Source organism: Phalacrocorax carbo, chromosome 7 (genome assembly GCF_963921805.1).
Source record: "Phalacrocorax carbo chromosome 7, bPhaCar2.1, whole genome shotgun sequence".
In the NCBI taxonomy this organism is placed as follows: domain Eukaryota; kingdom Metazoa; phylum Chordata; class Aves; order Suliformes; family Phalacrocoracidae; genus Phalacrocorax; species Phalacrocorax carbo.
In genome coordinates, this window is record NC_087519.1 from 46,978,050 (window position 1) to 46,995,603 (window position 17,554).

The following is a 17,554-nucleotide window of genomic DNA, read 5'->3' on the forward strand; positions in this document are numbered from 1 at the left end:
TCAAAATAGTTTTAATGTAATTACCTGAGCAAAGTATTTTCTTAATGTGTCATCACATAAGGAAAAAATGTGAAAGCTTCTATTTGTTTTGCATAGTATCACTGGAGAGAGTTGTATTCAATAGAATGTGTATCTAAAAAAAAACAACCTGAAATCCAGGAGAAGGTAGAAAATTAATATCTATGCTTTAACATTAACTGTAACTTAAGTTCTACAAGAGTACACCCAAAATATTTTTTTATTTTGAATCTTTCAATTTTCTGCAAATGCATATATGCATACCTCCAAAATACTGTGAAACATATGCTTTCAATATGGAGTTTCCTTATCTATAAATAATATTTTAAAATATTCTTCAGTAGTGGTTTTCATAGGATCATATCAACTCCTAGTAAGGCAAACTGAAAAACTCTCAATGACTTTAAAGAGTTGTATTATACTCAGCTTGAATAACTGATTTCAATGTTTCCATAATTCTGTACTGCTGATTTATGTCCTAGAAATGGAGGCGAGGGCAGTAGTACGTTCATTTTAAAATTATGTATATACTGTTAGACATCTATTTTTCTTTTTTGCTTCTCTTATATGGAAACATGCAGGGGTAAGATAAATTGTAATAGAATTTAAATTAATCTGTGGCATAGCACTGAAAATCTGTTACCAGTCTATATCAAAAAGATATTCTAAAAGTTTTCCTGTTAAAGCTCTAAGCTTCTTGATTGGAGAATGGGTAAAAAAAAAAATCCTTTTCCTATTTTTCTACTATATAGTCTTCTTGAAGTTCTTCCAAATTAGATTTTAAATGCCAATTAGGAGGTTGAATATACTAAAATAAAAGCAAATACAACCGAAATGGCCTCACCTTATGGCTAGTTAGGCTTTTTCTCTCAAAAGAGGAACCTTTGCTCTGAGCATGGCTTTGAGAAAGATATTCAGCTTAATGAACACATTAATTAGAACCATAACTATTTATAAGATAATTAGAAACGAAGCACGGTAAACTGGGCTTTTCCTGCAATTAATGGAGGATTAATTACTGGAGGTAATGAAGTGGATTTTTAAATGCATTAAGGTGAAGTACAGAGATGTGCAAGGCTTTGTGATAGTTGCATAATTATTCCAGGCTGTTTGAGCATAGCTCATATGAGATCGCTAATAAGCATCATTGCATCATTATGTATGCACTTAAAAAGACTTACCACCAAAATGACTGCCTAATTATTTCTAATTGGCAGGAGCCTGTGTAGTCATTGAGCTGTTTGTAGCCATTTTAAGGTTCATTTAACTATCCTTGGGGCCATGTGATAGATGGAAAAAAGCTTCAACTACACGCTGGCCTTGGCTGGCGCCGTTAATCAATTTTGGTGGGCTTCAGTTTGAAATGCATTTGCTCATGCAGAGGTCAAAACCTGAAGTAGTCCAAGCAAAGTTTTGCTTTTTGAAGCCACTTGACTGTATTCATTAGCAATTAGTAAAATAATTGTGTCTGTCACTATATTTGGATTTCCATATGACTTGGTATTCTTTCATCACTGTCCCTTCTTATAGCATATTAGCTTCACTGGAAACCAAATATTCTTCCAACAGACCCTTTTAGCAACTTCAGTGCAGTGGCATATGTTCCGATATACTACCTTTCTTCATTCATTTGTTAGCTTAAACAGTGCAGTACATTTCAACACAATCATCTAATTTGCTCCCGATTGATTGCTGAGTGAAAGTTTCTACCCAAGGACAACATTTTAGGGCTTTTAAGGGTATCTCTGAGGAATTAGTCATTAAGCATTAAGAGAGGAAGCAAGTAGTAGTCAAATCGAATTCTGACGTTTACCAGAGTTTTGTAGTTAGGGGCATCTATTTCCAAGATGTTGACAGCTACGTATATTCAAGGACATCTTCTGGCAGAAGAAAGCTATTTAATAATCGCACTTGTTTAAAAACTCATTCTTATGTGAACGTTAGTGCACTGGTTCTGTCAATAATTACATTAGAAATGTTATGAATATCATTTGAAAATGACCTTTTTGAGATGTTATAATTAGTATGTAGTTACTTTATCTTACTATGTCAGATTTAATGTGACATCCCATTAAGTAAGCGTCTGTGAAAGTTTTCAATGAGTGCGTTGTCCTGTTGAACATAATCATAACCATCTGTGGGATGTTGTCAACGTACATAAGCCATTCATATAGCTTAAGAAAACACTGGTGAGCAAATTGTAGGCTAATAAAATAAGGGTCAGCGTTGCCATTTTTGCCACAAAAAATGTGGTTCTAGTAATTTAATGTTAAAACATAAGTTTATAAAATAATTGTTCAGATTATGGTTAAAATGTAAGATTAAAAATAGTTACTCATTTAAAAAAGAAAAAAAACCCACAATTTATTAATGAACCACTCGTTCAAATCACAGACAAGGTGTTAAAGCAATTGAATTGTGGTAGCATGAACTAAAACATAAACTAGTCCTTAAGGAAAGCTGTGGAATTAAAAAAAAAAAAATTGAAATTGTTTTAATTTTGAGACTTCTATAATGGTAATCTCTGAGAATAGATCACGTTTGTAAACAAATATTCAAAACAGAAAAAACAAGTAAAATAAAAATAGCCTATTGTATTGATACTCATTAGGAATTTTATGAAGTTCTATCAAATATATAGAAATGCTGCTCTCTAGATTATCAAAACTATTATTAGGAAATACATTTTAGAGTGGAACAGCAGTTTTAATCTGCCTCTGAATTTCTGATGGGTCATATTGGAAATTCTGGTGTTAGTCAAAATTGTAACTACTGATGAGTATATTTTCTTTGCTGTGGTATAGTGGTGCAAGGGGAATAATGTAAGTATAGCTATCATGTTAATTATAAAACTGTCACAGTGAGAACTTTAAACATACATTTGTGTAATTACCAAATTTCAACATCTGCTTTGTGTTGAATTTGGGGTTCTGAGTGGACCCCATCACCAACCTCGCTCTATAAAGTCTCTCCTTGTACCGAATGTCCTCCTCCCTGAAGACAGGAGGGCCTTTCTGCTGCCCTTCTGGGATTTGCTTTGGAAGATCAGCTCGTATTCCATGGGGCTTTGGTAGAGTACTGCTGTCAGGGACCTTCAGCGTGCTTTGACATGATGAGCGGCTTTGGCCAGTACTTCCCATTCCTCTGGACTTTTGTCTGTCTTAAAGCAGCTATCTTTGCCAGTGTAACTTGAATTTACTACCCTGTATTGAGGCTGTGCCATTTCTCTACAAGCTACCCAGCACTGGGGCACTGGTAAATAGTGTTATGGTATGTGAAATTCACAGCAAATATGGTTTAGGTCACTTTTTCCTGCATGTTGGCGGAAAATATGACCTGTTTCCATTGACGTCTGTCATTTATAAATGTGTATCTCATTTTTGACTGACAAAATGCAATTTTTGCTAGCTAGAAATCATTAATCTTCTGTGAACTCTTTAATGCACTGTATTTTAACAGTTTAAGTAAAGATGCGTTATCCTATAACAAAAATACAGTATACAGTTAAAGATTGCACTGTTATGGCAGCTGAGGACTACAAACAGAAAATATCTTGGGAAAGGATCTTTAGTAAAATTTTTTATAAATCTGTTTTAGCATATTTTAAACTGAACTGCATGTTACAAAAGAATTTAATAAACAACTTAGTTCATTTTAGGTAAAGCTGTTCCCTTTCTGGTGACAGCTTCCAAAACATATCTGGACCCGACTCTCCTACTAAACTAGGAAGAGAAAATTTCATATTTTTCAAGTAGATGGCTAAACTGAAGCAGCAAATAAAAAAAAAAATAAAATTTCACACGCTGAGCAAATTAGGCATTCGCCTTCCACAAGTTAATGAGATTAATGTAGGCAAATGTCATGTCCCTCTTCAGCTATGGCTTGTGAAAGGGGCACCGTGGGTTATGTCAGTCTGTGCTGCGTTACTGATAGCTCGTCTCCCTTTCCTTCGTCGGGGCTCAACGCCCCCTAAGGCCGAGCTGTCCAGTCAAGGATAGACTTGTTGCCAAGGAATCAATATCACTTTGGTTTCCTTAAGGTTTGAATTAGGGCATGTTAACTCTTGGTTGGTTTGGTTTCTTCCCCCCTCTCAAAACGAGTTGAAAATGGCCAAATTGTAACATTTCCTGCAGCTGCTGCTTGTGTTGTGCTATGTTCTACAACTTACAAATAAATAATAATAGAACAAACAAGTTGTTAACGCTGTTCTTGCCCTGAACCTTTTGATTCATTTGTCTGTGAAAAGTTCAAATGTTGGGTTTTTTGTTTTGTTCGCTTGTTTTTTAAAAACTGACCATTCCTCAAAAATGTGAATATACCAAAAACTTACATGCTTTTTTTTCACAATGTTACTTTGTATCTTATTTTCCAATGGGGAAGCAGACAACAGCTGCTGGGTGGGGGGTTGGAAGAGCAAAGAGGAAATAGGTCTGAGAAATGGGGAACATAGGCGAATTGCAAGCAAGTCTTCAGTTTATTAGTTTCCATTATTAATTTCAAGTCAGTCGGTTCTTTTTCCTTAAGTGTCCGACATCAAGGATTTTAACTGTCAAATAAGTTAATATATAAGTAAATATAAGGGTCCGTCCTTTCATGATTCCAGTCTCCTGTTAAATTTACTTGTGAAAACCCTGTAAATCACAATGAAGTAGAGAGTAGAATCAATACAAACACAGAGAAAGGAAGGAGTGTGTATCGGTGCTGTTGTAGGGCTCAGCCACTCACCGAGGAGCAAAACAGCGACCTGTCCCGATGGGGTCATCACTTGTATCAGATTTTCAGGATAAAGACAAAATCTGCACAGTTACACACCCTACACCATTGTTTGTCCTATCTGCTAGACCCAAAGAGCAAGTGTTTGCTAAAATTGGAGTAGATGAACAGTTTTCCAGCTCCAGACTGCAAAAGTGTGTTAGATTGTAACTCCAATCTTGAGTCCAAGTCAACAGAGGCACTTACTCACGGGGGTGATAATTAGGGGTGGTTGGGACGTGTTGTTACTCACCCCTAGCCTGAAAGGAGCTTTAGAAGTCTGAACATTGCAGATCAGGCAGCAGGATACTGTAAGATCTTGAGTGTCCTGATGAAAGCTTTCCTGAAGACTGTGGTAAAGTATCTGAATTATGGAGTATTCCCATGCTTCAGCTAAATTAAAAAGATCGAATTATCTGAATAATACAATGAAGTCTTGGCCTTACTTCAGAACATATCTTACAGTAAGCTGATATGATCACAAGACTGGTGTGTTTTATGAAACTGAAGCTTGGTAACCAAAATTATCAAGTTTCTAGTAAGTTGCAACTGTGAAGTACAATAGATTGTTAGGGATGATATCATCTTATCTGAGGAATGGTAATATCTTGATTGCCTGTGGTTAGTCAACGTACCCATATGTTACTTATAATAGGAAGGTGCCAGACTGGGATCAAGCTCTTACTGTGCTGTCCGCAGTATTGAGTATTCAAAATAGAGTTTCAGCCCCAAAGACTTGGTAGTTTGATTAGTAGCAGGAAACAATAGGTGTAGGGGGAAAAAACAAAGTTGGAGAGCCATGAAAGATGCACAACAGTAAAACAACTGTCTGCCAGCACAATGAACCGCAGGCAGCTAGTGGTGTTGTCGTAGGCATGGGGGCATCAGTGACTGCTGAAGGGGTGTTTGAAGGTGGCGGAGGGGTGACAGGCAGGTTTTCATTGCTTAGTACATTGTTAGCTTAATATGCGTTACTACCTTTGAGTTCTGAAATCTCATGATGTTCCAGTTCCCTCCTCTCCAACTTCCCCATAATGTTGTTAGTATTCTGGGAGTCGTGATGTAGCTGCTGGGAAGAGAGTTGTTGCTTTTGAGACACACAAAAGGTAGCAATTTATTTTTGGACTCGGCTTGTTAACTGCAGAATTTTGGTAATATTCTCAGTGATGGAAATAATACAGTTTACATTGTAATTCTTGCCTTCAGGTTTCAAAATTGAGATGAGTGTAGTACATAATAGCTGCTGTTGCAGGCTTCTTGCACATTCAGGAAGGCCATGCAATGCTGGTCTGTAATGATGTAATGTTTTTGCTGTGGTTTTGTAAGGTTTTGTTATTTTATGTTTTAAACAAAAAATAAAGCTTAGAACAGAATGCCATAGTAAAACTGAGACTCTTTTTTTAAATGAAGGCATAGGTATAGAGAAATCCCATTTTAATTGATTGTTATTACCCATTTAAGTTGGGACTAATATCGTCAATGGATCAGAACAGTCATAATACATTTTGAAGTATAATAACCAAGTATTTTGTTACTTTATATATTTTTTAAAAACAATTCAGATTTTGTTTTTCTTTTTTATATGTTTTATTTTACAATCTTTTATGTAACAGTTGCAGGTTCAGTGATGAAAACACTTTTTCTTTGGAATATGAAGCAAAATGTTCAGAGTTGCTTTCCTGCCCCTTTCTTGGAGTATTTAATTAGTCATTAGAGTTGGGATTTGGGAAAGACACAACAGGGTTTTAGGTGATAACTTCCAGTAAAGTAGATTTTGTGTCCGATAAGGCTGTCAGCTGTGTATTCTTCATCTGCCTCCAGCAAATAAGCTGTTCAGTATTCACCTAGGAGAATATTAAAAAAAGACCATGCTTTCCTCTCTCTCTCTACTCTGTGTTTGTAAAATGAAAGTAAGACGCATCCAACTTGCCTGTAAATTAGAAAATTATCTTTGCAATTGTGGAATGTGTACTGAAAAGTAGTAATAAAATATTCAAACTGTGTGTGTTGTCTTCAAAAGGTTTTGACAGTATGGAGTGATACTTTTTTGCCTCTTTTTTTTTTGTATGTGTGTGCTTTAGGAGTTTTTAAAGCCCTTTTGTGACTTTATTTTCAGAGACTTGATCCTGTAGTAACGTTATGGCTATTTTCATTAAATGTTACAGGTTTTAATTTTTTTATTATTATTTTGGGGAAACAAGATAGTATTCTAAAAGTCTTTCTATATGCTTCATAAACCTAATGTGGTAAAAAGTGTAGGTGGAATACTGCAAACTTTTTACATCTCATAAAATTTAAACCTAAAATGCCTGGTTATCTCTGAATTAAAGAAAAAAGTTTCAATTTTTCTTAATAGTGAGCACAGACAGTTTAGTTTGTTACCAGTGAAGTACAAGTAGACACGCAGCTTTTCATCTAAGTATTATTTCCAAAGTGTCACTTGAGACCTCTGTCCATCATATGAATTGAGTCTTTCTCAATAGTTCCAGTATTTTAAAATAGGTATTCGTTTCTGAGGGCAAGCATATGCTTTAATCTTGTCTTTAGCAGCTTTTTGAGGCTTCTGGATGGTACTACAAGTTGCTACAGTGTTGAAGAATGAGAAACGTTGAGACTTTTTTCTGTTGGTTCAGTTTTGGATCCGCGCTGGTACTTCTTAGTGGCTTGAGTGCCTCATGTTGACAGTGATGGTGCTGTAACGCTCTGGGTTGGGGGTTTGGGTCTGGGTTGGGTGTTTTTTTTTTTTCCCCAGTTTATGAGAACATTCTGTATTCCATGGTGTAAGCTGATTTCAAGCATCTGTTTAGGTAATTTCATTCAGCTGTCTAATATCTCTGTGGATGTAAGTATACATAAATATTATAGCATCTTTAAGCTCAAACCATGATTGGAGCCTCAATCTTAGATGTTTTACAACCACAAAAAATAAACCAGTGGTCCCTGAGACAGAAGGGTAGCACTTACCTGTAACTAATTTGAACTTCTGAGACACACTAGGGAAGTGAAAAATTCAGCCTTGAAATCTCTCATTTAAGTTCCTTAACTTTTTAACATAATATCGGAGGTGTTGTCAAATTTACAACAAATAATTACCTGGATAGTGATTCCATCTGGAAAATGAATTTGACCTTTTTTCATTGCTGTGTGATACATCCAGATCTTCCTGTCATAGCAGATGCAGAGTTGCTAATGCCTGCATGATGTAGAAACAAATAATTTGGTGTATTTATTGAGTCCTGAAAGTAAGCTGGACCGTTGGTTTTCTTTTAAATAGATTCCAGCTGTATCAAGAATAGAATAACTGCATGTGTGTGTATAAATTAATTACAAAACCTGATGAATTTACTTATAACAGAATGTTACCTTATTCATTCATATAGAATTCAAGTTTTCCCATTTTTTTTAGAAGGAATATAAAAAAAGACATAAAATGTCTTTTCTGCAGGATCAGACAATCCAAAGGAACAGAAGTTTCATACAGCCCACTTTTTCTGGTTGCTTTTCCTTCAGCCTAAGCAGTGACAGTTCTGCAATTCAGTGAGGAGAGGAAGGAATCCTTGCTGGTATCTGTGTGGCAAACTAACAACTGTTTTACTTGTGCCTTGAGGTTGAGCAGCTTTTAAACTCCTGTATGAGCACAAAACAAGCTGGATATTCTAAACTGGTGCAAGCTTGTTTTTTTTTGGTTAGCAGATTACTGGAATAATAATTACTTCTCCTATTAACCTTAACTTTAGTTTTATATGGAAGTTTACATATAGTATATGTGCAGCTGGGTATTGCAAACGTTTATGTTGGAGCATGTGTTCTTCTGTCCTTGAAGTCTAGAATGTCAAGACTGGTAGAGCTGCTTTGAATGAGAAACAATGGGGAATCGGAGGGGTGGCTTTTTTCTTAGTTTATTTAGCAGCCAGGATGGCGTGCTACCTCCCATTTCTTTATTACTCCATTACCCAAAGATTATTAGAATTAAATTCTAGCTTTTACTGGTCTCTCATGAGATGGCTGCTTGAATGTAGGGTTAGAAAAAAGTCCTGTTTTGAGACAGTCTCTAAGAAAAGAAAGATGTGAAAGAAACTAATATAATGTAAAAAGAGGTGTGTTCTTAAACTGATGGTCTTAATTTGAGGTGAAATCTTAGCAGAGAGAGTCTGTTCAGAGTCTTCTTGAAGATTAACAAGGGAAATGAATGATGGAACATGTTTGCCCCAGCGAAGATGAGGCCAAAGATCCCCAGCTCCTTTGGACCAGTTATACCTAGGGCAATTAGCGACCTCTGTGTAAGCTAAAGGAATACAGTGGGGAGAGAATCCCCTCCTGCCATCACTAATGGAGTGGAACAGTTCGCAATTCCAGTAGATCAGTGGGAGCTGTTCACACAGCTGTTCTCCCTTCCCAAATCCCAGCCAGCACACTTCATTACACTTCCTTTGGCCACAGCTGCTCCCACAATCCTGCCTCTGCATAAAAAAAGCCTGTTGAAAAATAGCATGTATAGTTTCTGTGCTGAATGCAAAAATAATGTGTATCCAATAACACTGCACTTAGTTTATGTACTGCCATACGTATCTGTAATGTGCATCTGGCCTTCTGAAGCAGATCACACTTGTGCATGCAAGGAAATGATCCTCAAGTGAGCCATTTGGTGAAGGAAGCAAGTTATAGTTACGTACAGATTAGCGTAACTAGCTTTGTTAGGCATTTTGTAAAAGCACATCAACAAAAACAAATGGTTTATCTCCATGATTGAATAGCAGCTGTTTAATCTATGATTTATATTTCTGGTTTCCAGATAATATTTAGTAAAGTCTGTTTTCTGGTTTTAGTTTTCCGTGAATGCTTTTGTCGAAGTGCTCCTGCAGCTGGTAGGGTTGTAGTCAGCTTCTCTTCTATCGCTCCTTCCTTCGGCAAGGAGTTCTGCTCGAACTGCATGGGAAGCGAGTCTCTGAGCAAAGGACTGCTGACACAGAAGCTCAGTTTAAGTAAACTTTATGTATTTCTGGAGTCAGTTCTCTTTCAGCCAGTAGGTGATCTCCTGGAGGTTTTCCAGCACCTTTGTGCTGAACCAGAGGTACGCCGTCACTGTCGGCGCTGGACCTAGAGTCTTTCAGCTGCTGTAAGCAGACTCTTTGTAGGATAGTCAAAGCGTTGTGGCAAAGGCGGCACTTTAATCTTCTTTGGTAGAGATAGACCAGAGGTGGTAGACTGGAGAACTAGATTTGTAGCAAATAGACTGCTTAAGAATAAAGAAGACGAGAAGTAGTGTCCTCTATGTCTGTTCTTCTGTCTGTCTGCATTCATGTACTGTTCATGCCGAACAGTAGTTACTGTTCAGTAACTACTTTTTAAATAGATTACAGCTTACTGGAATTTTGAGTATTGTTTCCTTAAATGTTTGATAGTGTAATTAATGTAATTTATAGGTAGAGAATGATTTATTAGTGAACTAAGTTGATGCCTCTATCTGGTGAATCCACTGTCTTAGTTCTGCAAACTCATCTTGATTGTCCCTGTTATTGTTTATATTTCATCTTGCATTTCTCTGACACTGTGGATGGTATTGTTACTATCTTTAACACCCCTCTATGTTGTCACTTACCAACTGTCTAACCTACTGGTTTGAAACAATTTCTTTTTCCTCTTAGCACCAGTTTAATTTCAGACTTAAAAGCTGACTCTCTGCTTCTGCCTAGTTTCACTTTCACTCACCTTCTATTTAACAATAAATAAACAAGCCGTATTATCATACATATTATCTATATTTCGCTTCCTCAAACACATGCATTTTGAAGTTGCAAACTGATAGTGACCTGAAATGTTTTACAGAGGTAGCAGTATTTGCATTTTAAAAAAAAAAAAATATATAGTATTGGTAATTTCCGCACTCTTGAGCAGCTGCAGTTGATGCTTGAAATGATTTTACCTTCCCCAAGAACTTGTACTGTGATTTTTTTTCTTGCTAGTGAACTTGAGTTAAACAAGACAGTTTCTCTTAATATGCTTTGAAAGAGAACATGTCACTTTGCTGCAATTAGTTGTGTGTTTTCACTATGCCTTTATTACCAATATGAATATCCAGGCTTGATGCAGTGCAGTTGCGTTTCGTTGTTCTTTCCCAGACTTTTGATTTATTGCTGAAGTATTAAGGAGGCATGGATTTGTTGGGTTTTGTTTGTGGCTATTGAGTTAATAGTAATCTACTAAGAACTGCATCAGCTGAGAGATGCTTAGAAGAATGCCAGGGAAGAACTTGGCATCTGAGAAACTTTCATTTGAGTGGTCAATAAAATAGCTTATTTTTTCAAAAATTTACCTTTACTGAAAGAGCACTCATTTTCTTCTCTTTGAGCTGTCTTGGTTTTGTGCTCCAATTCCTCTTTCTATTTAAAAAAAGTCTATCTCGGTGACTGTGTTCAAATTGTAATGTTTTGAAAAGATTAGATTGTACCTATAAGATATAGTTCAATGCTTTAGTGCAACATAATTGGGGAAATACTAAACGGCACTGACCTCATTTCCTTTAGAACAATGAAAATTAATAGTTTCACGTTTTATTAGGCTGATATTCCAGATGTAGTGTACATTTAATTAAGTGTAGTTTCCTTTTGGTTATGGTATGTGTATCTGCTTTTTGTCGCAAATTCTTTCTAGTTTTACAGTTTTCCACATGTTTTCTTTCACCATTTATGATTTTTTCAAAGCAGAGCTATAAGGATTTAAATCACTTTAGCATGCAGCAAAACAGTTCCCATTCAAACAATAAACGCCATTTTAAAAAGCCTTTAGATCTTCTGTCACTTCATAAATATAAATGTATAAAAACATTATGCAGTTGTAGTGCCCACCTGCTAATTAAATGCAGATTTTCTCAAACTTGTTTTAAAATCTGCTTATTTGTTTCAACTCTGTCTCTGCTCAGAATACATATGGCCCTTGTGAAACTAATTATGCTTATGGAGCAGCTGTTAAATTTAGTGCAACTAATTTTATCCAATATTTTACATTTTAATTGATTACCTGTGAAGAAATTAGCAAATTAACACTTATTGTGCAGTAACTGAATGGGCTTTTATGGATACTTTCAATTTTTACAAGTGGACTAAGTGTTGATGGAATAAAGACATTTCTTAGGATTTTAGATACGAAAGTTATTGGTGAGCCTTGATTATCTGGTGTGAGAATTTAGGGACACTGAGTGATGCCAAGCATCTGTGTGTTCTGTAACTTAGACATGAAAAGCAGATTGGAAAGTAATAGCTTTTCACAGAATTTTGGTAACATATGGGCTTATCTGGATCTAAGAACTCTTTGAAGATCTTTGAACTTGACTAAATGACTTAACCTTTGGCATGGTGGGTGGGTGTTTTGTGTGTGTTGGTTTGGGGGGAAGGGGGTGTGCATGCTGGCAGTCTACTCTCCGGCTTGATATTTTTTTTTTCCTCCAGTAGTTCTATAATTTGAACACTTTAGGACTTGCTTTAAAATGAATAATCGGGATTGTTTTTCTTTTTCAACAGTAGTAAAATAGAAAATCTTCATTCTCTGCTTGATCTCTGGTTTTTGTTCTTGTTTACTGGTGAATTCTTGGCACAGATGACTTCCTGTAGCTCCCTTTCATGAAGTTACATCTTTATTTCCTGTTCTGTATATATTGCAAGATATTTTAATAGTAATTCATAGATTAGCATAGCAATTCATTCAACAGTATACAGGTGAATTCGTTCATGCTACAAATGGAAATGTACTGCAGCTTGTTATACACTGAGTAGCAAATGCAGTATACTTTATAATTTTCACTTTATGAAATCATCTTCCACTGTCAAGAGCCTATTGCCTATTTTGGATTTAATATAGGCCTTATGTAAGCTTGCATAAAGTGTTCTTAAATATTTTGGGATTTTGGGTTTATAGGCAAAGAAAAAAAGACAGATATCTTATGAAAATGGTAACATATTGTAAAATGAAGTTCTGTGGCATTAAGCGCAGCTTTTCAGAGCGCTTTAAGCCTGGTACTGTGAAGGTGCTGGTAATGGCCCTCTGGTTTGAGGTTAGCCCTTGCTCGTCTGAGAGGCTCTGCCCCGGGAACCCAGCCTGTGCTGCTGAGGGATGACACTACTAAATACTGAATGTATTTTAGGCAATATGAAGCATCATTTTTCTTATTGGTCTTGATCTTAATTTTTTTTAATTACCTGCAGCCATAGTGTACTAGATAAAGGTCAGTACCCTTACCTGAACTTGTCAAAGCATGATCTAAATTTCTGAGGTTTCATTGTTCAAATTCTGCAGTTGCCACAGAAAAGTGTATGTTAGAGATTGAATGTTACCACTCCTTTTTAAAAGGGAGGGGGGAGAAACAGCATAGGAATTAAGTAGAGAGTGCTATTTGGATTGCAAAGTCAAAGCCTTGAAGCTTACAACACTCCAGTCTTGCTTTTAAATATTGTCTTAGTTCTGTCTTGATGTCTGCAGGGTGGTACCTGCTCATACAGTCACTTACTGTTACCTGGTGGTTTCAGACAAGACCAAGCTAAATGAGGAATCATGGCTTCTTCATTAGATAGTCCTCTTGTCAGCTGCTTCGTTGGAGCCTGTGTTTGGTGTTGCAGAATTAGCCTTGAATTGTATTAACAGGTGGGTTTAATTAGCCTGGGATGTAAGAGAAATCGGAGCTTCCCTCAGAGCTGGAGGAAATTAGGCAGGTTTTAGATATTGAGGTCTTCGAACTGTTGTGTGTAAGAGAGAAAATTTAAGTGGCAGTTTGTTTTGGGAGTACTTACCAATAAAGAAAATCCTGGGAAGAGTAGTAACATTTGTATACAAACACAGCACGTCCTTTTGCATATTTTGTGGGAAACTGTGCTTTTCCTTCTTTGTATTTTTTAAAGGTTTTTCCATAATTTATTTGCTTTCTGAATACATATTTTTGTCCTCTCAGGATATGGTGTTGCATACCTCTAGCTTTCTTCTTGCTATTAGTCTAATCTCTTCAGCTTCATTATTTAAATTTTCTTAACTTTACTGAATCAGTAACTCATTTTTGTTCTCATGTTTAAAATGCGTGACTCTTTTTCTCCCTTAAGATTGCATCTTATGCCTTTTTTAAACAATAAAGTGAGTCTCCATTTTGTTTATTCTTTTGGTCAGTCCCTCCCTTAAACTTTTTACTTTGGGGAGAAAGAAACCTTAGTTCATATTTTGTTTTTTTGATGAATGCAGGGAAAACCTGTTTGTAGGCAAAAACCACTGCCTTTTTATTTTCCAAAGTGTTTTGCCATTCCCACTTGTCCCTGTGAGACTTGTGCTCCGGAGTCCTGATACGTTTCAGTGCTTGTCCATTTTCATGGCCCAAAGAGCTCTGGTTTCATGCATTCTAGAAGTGATACAGCGTTCACTCAGTATATCAGTATAATTGTGGCTTTTGCTTCAATCGTAGCTAATCATCATTTCCTATGGCACTTCATAGAAACAGAGGTCTCTTAAGAGTGCACACACTAGCAGAGATCAAGAAGATTGTGGTCTTACCTGCTTAAGCTCAGCAGTTCTTATATGGTTTATTGCTGGCTTCCTGTTAATTCTGGTTCAGTTTTAGGAGTATTGCTGGCAGAACTTATTTTATCATATAAGATAAAATTGTTCTAGAGAATTATACTGCAAAGTTTGTTATTTTTGCCATCTTATGTCTGTTATCTTACAGTATTTAGTCTCTGCTTCTTTTGTGTATCAAAATGTGGTAAAACTACATAATGTGTCTTAACTCATACTAAGCTGTTACTTAGATAATTAAGCAAATATATTTAAAATCTTCATGCCTTTATTTGTGTGAGAAGTCCCTAAGATTTTTTCAGGCTAGCAGAAGACCTAACCAAGAGTTGAGATTCAGCTTAAATTTGTTAATAAAACTATGTGTTGTGGTTGCCTAGTGGTTTTTCTAATAGTCCTCCATTACTAGGACTTTGGACAGATTGTGAAGGAGAATGGTTCATACAAGATATGCTTTTTCAAAAATATTCATTGCTGTAGAGCACTGGAAACACAGTAGTTACCCCAGTTTAAAAATGATTAACAGAATCCAAGTTTCACTAGCATTCAGGAGTTGAAAGGGAGCATTAATGTTAGACTGTTCCTTTTTTCTTTGGCTCTTTTCCTTATTTACTTTACCCCTATTCATGGTTGGGGTTAGTACATCTTTCTGTATTTCTGGAGTTGTGTTGCTTTATCTGTGCTTTATAAATAGTGTCTGTAATCAATATAAATAAATACAATGAACTCAGCAGGCAGGGATAGTTCTGTTTGGGAGGGCTGTAGCTCTGCAGCATTAAGGGAAAGTAATGAAAAATTAAATATTTGCAAAGAACTCTGTACAATGATGGAAAACCCAGGAAAACATCTTCGGAGGAGGTCAGGCTACACCTCTGCGGATCCATCACAGGTTGGTGTGGCTGGCGTTTACCTGATGCTGCATCAAGAGGCTGCCTTAGGGTGTGTATGTCTGTCCCTCAGCACTCCTGTCTTGGCTGCTCTGTCCTGTGCCGACCAAATAAACCCTTAGCTGCTGGACAACAAATGCATAGGAGAGACTCTGCAAGGTGATTCAGGTGCAGCAGAATACGCTAGATCCACTTTATAACTTTTTAACTGTGATGTTCCCTCTATAGATCCCCTAAAATAGGGCATCGCAGTCAGTTTGGGTTAGGCAGGGGGGTCTGCAGCCCCTGAAGGCAGGCAGGCTTGACTCCTGAGCTGCCCTGAAGACCCTTCTACGTGTGCTACCTTGTTATCTGAGCTAACAACTCTGACCAAACTGCAGTTGTCTGCATGAAGCCAATTCTGGATTGTCTGTGCCTGTGCTCGGGGCTGATCTACAGCCCAGATCAACCGCTCTGATAATTGAACAATTGACTGAACTCATGTGTCCCGCAGAGGTGGCTTCTGTGGAGTAGAACTTAATGTTGTTGTTAAGATCTTCACTGCAATATCCCGGTGATAGTCATCTGCCTGCCTCGCCTGCGTGACTGGGACAGGGATCACAAGCTATATCAGCTATTTTCTGTAATTGTAAAACCCAAAGGATAAACAAGGATTAGGGAACACTCTAGCCTAATGAATTTTGTGGGTGCAAAAGATTGCAAATGGAAGAACAGTGACAGCTTCAGTAAAGAAAATGTTTATCAGTTTGTCCGTGCTGTTCTAGGTACATTATTACAAATTTGATGCAACAAGTCTACATGTAATTTTTAAAAGCTGTTTTTGTGTATATAAATTATTCCTGCCAGTTGTCCTGCTTAGAATTGTGAACTAACAGAAATCTAGGATTTGAGCAATCTGAACTGAATTTGCTGTTATTTGCACATGCAAAAGGTAGATGTGAAATCCAGTTCAAATTTGAGCAGAGAAAGTAACCTCCCTAGCAAGAAAAATTTTAGTTTCCTCAGTTATTTGTTTGAAGAACTACACCCTTAAGCAAGGAGAGGCCTTGCATCAAATGAAGGTGATTTGTGTTGCTACAGGGCTTTTTTCTGTGTTTCCTTGTTGTTTGGGTGGTTGGTTTTTTTTGTTTGTTTTTTTTTTTTTTTTTTTTTTAAATGTTTCTGACTTTGTTTTACCTGAAGAGTTCTCAGAAATCATGGTTACCTTCAAATAGGGAATGTCTGTAGGGCAGTGGTCTGTAAATCTGTGCCTGCCTCATCACGATGCTTGTAAAACTAGTGTCTTTGTGCCAACCAAAAAATAGATCTAATATCCAGAATACTCTTTTAGGTCAAAACTTTACCTGAGGATTAAAGAACGGATGGATTCTTTTTAATTTGTGATGACATAATAAAAATCCATTTTGAGACAAAGTGTTCTATAGTTCATAATATGCCACCTAAGTGGTAATTTGAGCTATTGTATTAGTGCTAATAGCGTGACCGATAATAGGAGATACTGTGTTGCAAGAGATGCCATCTGCTGAATGAAACGTAAAACTGAGGTTCTGACCTCTAGTGCTAGTCTGAAAGGCTCGATGGCAAGAAGAGGTATGTTAACCCCAGTACGCTGGACAAATTCCAGACTCAATAACAACATTCTTCCTAAATGTAATTTATAGCTTCATCTGGATGTAGTATTTTCTTTTGCTTATTCTATTGTTGAGTTTTATTAAACAGTTGTTGCCTTTTCAATTGAGTGATCTTTTGTATGTGATTTTGCTTTTAAAGGCCTTTGGAGTTTTGCACTCCAAGAGGTGCTAAATAAATTTTTTTAATACTGTTTTAAAAAACGACCTTCCACCCCTCAGTACTTAATGAAACTTTTCAATGAGGTGCCATCAGAACTTTTATCAAGATGTACGTTGTAATAGCAACTAATGCAGTCCTGAACTGCTGTTTTCCCAAATATTCATTGTCTGCAGATACTCATGTGCCATAGAACAGATGTATTGATCCATGATAAATTATAAATTAAAATTGAGAAAATAATCTAAAAGGAATTCAGGAATAATGAAAAGGTTTTTTGGATACATATAGAAACAGTCATACTGTAATACTTCTTGATCTTTTTTCATTCAAGTATATCAGTAACAACATACATTTATTACAGAGGAATGGATAACATGATTGAGAACAGAGCATCCTATAGCTGTGTAGGAGCTTGTAACCGAGAATCAAATATGTGCACAAACCCTTGCACCTGTGTGCAGTTTCTTGTGTTATTGGGCCTGTAGGGTTGGCCTATTTATAGGTTTCCTGCAAAGTGTGTTGCAAACCTGAATTTCATCTTAAGAAGCTGCGTGCAAGTGTCA

The 17,554-nt window shown here is 36.6% G+C and overlaps 1 protein-coding gene across 2 annotated transcripts in view; it reads left to right on the top strand.

Annotated features, from left to right (window-relative positions):
- The window catches only part of RSRC1 (arginine and serine rich coiled-coil 1), a 175,628-nt gene that overhangs the window by 20,018 nt on the left and 138,056 nt on the right, over positions 1–17,554 (top strand). The window lies entirely within an intron of this gene.